This window comes from Eptatretus burgeri, chromosome 9 (genome assembly GCF_056783735.1).
Source record: "Eptatretus burgeri isolate ZD-2024b chromosome 9, Ebu_testis_v1, whole genome shotgun sequence".
NCBI classification, from domain to species: Eukaryota; Metazoa; Chordata; class Myxini; order Myxiniformes; family Myxinidae; genus Eptatretus; species Eptatretus burgeri.
Window position 1 is genome coordinate 7,380,378 of NC_140969.1, and position 5,000 is coordinate 7,385,377.

General features: G+C 46.3%; 1 long non-coding RNA gene across 1 annotated transcript in view; it reads left to right on the forward strand.

Annotated features, from left to right (window-relative positions):
* The window catches only part of LOC147019482 (uncharacterized), a 9,845-nt gene extending 9,812 nt beyond the window's left edge, over nt 1-33 (forward strand). The window contains exon 3 of the long non-coding RNA XR_015062014.1: nt 1-33. This exon is cut by the window's left edge and continues 42 nt beyond it. This is a non-coding gene — a long non-coding RNA (uncharacterized LOC147019482).
* Nucleotides 34-5,000: the final 4,967 nt, after the last annotated feature.

A 5,000-nucleotide genomic window follows, 5' to 3' on the forward strand; every position in this document is an offset into this window, starting at 1 on the left:
GTACTCGGAAGAGTGCGTACCTCCACAAAGGTGAGCAGCTTACATTGTATGTCCCACTGATAAGCTGGATCTGCATCCGGACCATTCGTGCTTCTCACACAACAAAATCTCATGGGCTTGTTCTTGCCACTTACCCAACTCATCCACTAAGTTTTGACATAATCCATATACAACGTTTTTGAGATATCATGCTATACGAACTGGATATCATTTTTAGCCTCATCTCTCAATGATGAAGAATTGCTTAAATTTTTTTTTATAATTCTCGTTTTCGAATCTTCACCAAAATTGAATCAATTCATCCTTGTCACACACACACACACACACACACACACACACACACACACACACACACACACACACACACACACACACACACACACACACACACACACACGCGCACACACACACACACACACACACACACCCAACCTGTCCACCAAGTTTCGTCTGAATCCATGCTATTTTTTTTGAGATATCCTGTTCACAGACAGACGGGTGAAAATATGACCACCGCCCACCTTCGGCGGTGTAGGTAACAACCAACCACTTATGAGTGGGTTTCTTCAAACCATTCATTGGTACCCAAACATTTTTGTCTCCGAGGAAAAATTTGAAATCACATTCACTTCGCGACCAAAATGCCACCGGTACCTACTTGCTGGACCATAAAAAAAATGATGGAGAAAACGCTTTCGACGTGAAACCCCCTCAAAAACCGGGTTTTGTGAGAAGTTGTCAAGCTGCCTACGACTGATGATGAATACGGTATATCGCTGGAAGATGAAGCGGCGCGTACTCGTCCACGACCCATCAGAAGGCCCTCGTGACCCAAGTACCGGTCGCCACCCTGGGTTTGGGAACCACTGCTTTGAACCATGCTGTATTTCCAAAGGGCTGCTTTGTATTGTCAGTGGTCATTAATTAATAATATACGAGTGAGAGAAAAACAAGCAAGGATGAGAAACAAAAGCAGACTCAATCAAATACTGAGGTCTATTTCTTTAAAAATCTATTATGTTTTCTCAAAATTCTCATATTTTTGTTCGTCTTACTTAAAAATAGAAACTGTTCAGTATTATCTGGTGCAGTCTGTATATCAACAAGAGGTCCACGATAGAATTTCAGATGATATTTTTCTCCATCATATGTTTTCAAGAATTTCAACTTTTTAGGACTTAAGTGACAAAGAATGATATGAGTGCAGTGTCGCAGTGGGACAATAGCAGACAAATGGGACGTACGACAGAAATTGACAGTTTGTTATCGATGTTGTATGCCAGGTTGGTATCAGGCTTAATATCAGGTTGCAGGTGAGCTGTCACCTTAAAAGACTCGATGTACGATCTCCAGGGTTGTGAAGCCTCCTCTTATCCACTCTCTCTGCTCCCCTCCGCTCACCCTCCCTACCACCCCATACACAAACAAAGCTTGTTTTCAATTTCACACCAATTTATTTTCGAAGCTGGCAACATGTTTGAATGTCTTTGGAGTTTATTTAAACGTCTGAAATGTTCAGAAGATTCAGGTAAAGCATCCTCAGAACTGATTTGTCTGCATATTTGCCTGTGCACCACAAAACTGAGTCATACTGGTGAAATTGTGAATCTATTCAAACTGGCCAGAATAGATCAGTACCCTTTAACCACATTGATGACCACCTTTGTAGGTAGTGGTGCAAGCAAAGGATCTAGATTTTATTTTTTGACAACTCCAGTATGATTTCAATGATATGTTACATTTCCCTTTTAGCTTTTGAAAGTTAAATCTTCATGGAAAAAGATCAAATTATATGTTGCATGCGTTCCTCTGTCCATCGTCGTATCTGTGTGTGCGTGCACTATCAGCTCCTCCTTGTGGTGTCCCAAAGTGTTATAATATCTGCGGGCTCCATTCTAACCTAACAGATATCTCACGCTCTCTCTCAATCAGTACACTCAACACCACAAACATGTTCCTTCTTTCCTCTCGTCACACCTCCCCCTCTTCCCAACCCCTCAAATCTTGAACCTCCCCCTGCCCGCTCCCATCTTCACCATACCACGACCAAGACTCTTCCTTCCCCTCTCTCCACCTCTCCCATCGCCCACCTGCACCTTCGCCGTGCCTGCTCTTAACGTTTCCCCTCCCTCTCAAAGCAACCTTCACACTCTTTCCACCTTTAATCTTTCCTCTCACCTTTCTCAAAAACAACCCCCTCACCCTTCTCCCTCCAAACTCCCCTCTGACTCCCCCTTCTCAAAGTTGCCCACGCTAACATCCACAAAGCTGCTTCCTTCCCCTGCCCTCTCTCTTCCATCTCATCACTTCACCTCCTCCAATCTTCAACTGCCCTCTGCCCCCTCTCTGATTACTCCCCACTGTACCTCAAACCATCACCACCGAGCCTTTTCTTCTCCTCATCTGGTCCTCTCCCCTCGCTCTTCTGCAATCCCCCACACTCTTTCAACAACAACTCTCTTTTCCGACTCCGACTCCCTCGACTTCCCCTCCCCCTCCCCCCCACCCCCCTGCACCCAAAGCCTCCTTCCCTACCTCTTCATTAACAGTGTGGACCTCAAACATCCAGAGCCTTCACTCAAACCTGACAGGTCTTTCCATACAGGTTGCCACTGACAAACCAGACATAATCTCCTTAACAGAAACTTCCCACCTTCAAGACGTCTCTGACCCCTGAGTATCTCTTCCTGGTTACTCCTCCATCCGGCAATGACAGACCTGAGCCTTATGCTGGCGGTGGAGTTGCTCTCTTCATCAAAGGCTCTATTCCTCACTCTCCATGCACTGCCCTCACTCCCCCACACCCCCAATAATACCTCAACCTCTGGCTATGGCTTCCCTCCACTCCCACCTCATGTTTAATATGTGTGTTGTACTGTGCACCAAACAGTGATGACTCCATTTACATCTCGCTCTCCGAAAACATGGACCGACTTCTATCCTCTCATACCCACTCTCTCTCTTTCTCATATGTGATGACTTCAATTGTCATCACGCTAGTTGGCGAGGTGTGGGTACCTCTCTCACCTGTCATGGTACCTCAGCAAAAGCTTTCTGTGGCTCATTGGGACTGACTCAATCGGACAACTTCCCGACCGGATCTCAACCAACGGGACTCCATCTCTTCTGGATCTGATTTTGACCAATTACCCTGAAAACATCTAGTGTTTTTCCTCGGCTCCAATCGGTTCATCTGACCACGTGCTTGTCAAAGTGGACATCTCTCTGGTGGTTATTGGAGAACTACCTCAGCGCCGGCGAGTCTGGCATTTCACTCAGGCGAACTGACAGGGACTTCCAGCAGCCCTCAAACTACTAGACTGGTCTCCCATCTCTACTTTCTCCAATATCACCTCGTCCTGGGAATTCTTTCAAAGAAACTTGCGCTCTCTCTCGCTCTATATCTGTCTGTCTGTCTATCTGCTGTCTGTCTCTGTCTCTCTCTCTCTCTCTCTCTCTCTCTCTCTCTCTCTCTCTCTCTCTCTCTCTCTCTCTCTCTCTCTCTCTCTCTCTCTCTCTGTCTCTCTCTCTCTGTCTCTCTCTCTCTCTCTCTCTCTCTGTCTCTCTCTCTCTCTCTCTCTCTCTCTCTCTCTCTCTCTCTCTCTCTCTCTCTCTCTCTCTCTCTCTCTCTCTCTCTCTCTCTCTCTCTCTCTCTCTCTCTCTCTCTCTCTCTCTCTCTCTCTCTCTCTCTCTCTCTCTCTCTCTTTCTCTATCTCTCTCTCTCTCTCTCTCTCTCTCTCTCTCTCTCTCTCTCTCTCTCTCTCTCTCATGCACAGATTTATCCCATCCCATCTTCAATTGTTCCACCCTTTCTACCACCCATGGTACACTGAAGTTTGTGGTGAGGCAGTTGTCTTGAAACAACCACTTCCTGGAAGGCTAATCCAACTGAAAACAATCTCAGTTCCTTCCACAAACCTTGGAACAAGTGCGTATCTATCATCAGGACAGCCAGAAAACAACATCTTTCTAATCTCAAGTCTGAGCTTCCAAACCTGTCTCACTCCTCCAAATCTTGGTGGTGTCTAAGTCTGTTTCCCCTCCATCCCCTCCCTTACCTCAAATGGCCACACTGCTGACACTGCACGTGAAAAGGCTGGATGCCTAAACTCAGTGTTTGCTCATAAATCTTGTGTCCAAAACCATCGCTTTCTGTACCAACCTCACCCAGTCACAGACATCTGTCCCTGGACTCTCTGTCCTTTTCTCCTGACAAGGTGGAGAGTTTGCTGTCACAGCTCGACTCAGATTCTGCAACCGGTCTAGCCGGCATCAGCCCATGTGTCCTAAAAATCTACTCCTCTGCTCTTGCTCACCCTCTCTCTGTTCTATTCACCCTCTTATTTGCTCAAGGTCATCTGCGATCCGCTTGGAAATCAGCAAACATTACCGCCCTGCATAAAAAAGGTGCAAAAACAGATCCTTCGAACTACAGACCTTTCTCCCAATCATCAGCAAGTTTATGGAATTCATCATCGCATCTGACATTTAATCCTTTCTCTACTCCAGTGGCCTGATATCCAATCATCAATTTGGTTTCAGACCAGGTCACTCTACCCTGGATATGCTGCTTCTGCTCTCCCAACAATGGATGGAGGTCATCAATGCCAGACATGAAATCAGAGCCATATCCCTGTACATATCATGTGCTTTTAACACAGTCTGGCACCCTGCCCTACTCACCAAACTCTCTTCCTTTGGTATCCAAGGCCATCTCCACTCATGGCTTGCATGCTTCCTCTCCTGTCGCAGTCAACGTGCGGCCCTAAACGTTCTTTCATCCCCTCTTCCTGTCCACGCTGGATTTCCTCAAGGAAGCATTCTGAGCCCTGTTCTTTTCTGGTTTTCATCAATGATCTCTCCAACTCTCTGGAAAATCCTCTTTATCTCTTTACTGATGACTCCACCATCTGCCGTACCATCTGTCATCTCTCAGACCGGCAAACAGCAGCTTCTTCGCTCACTGCAGATCTGGATAAAATCACAAACTGGTCCAACAC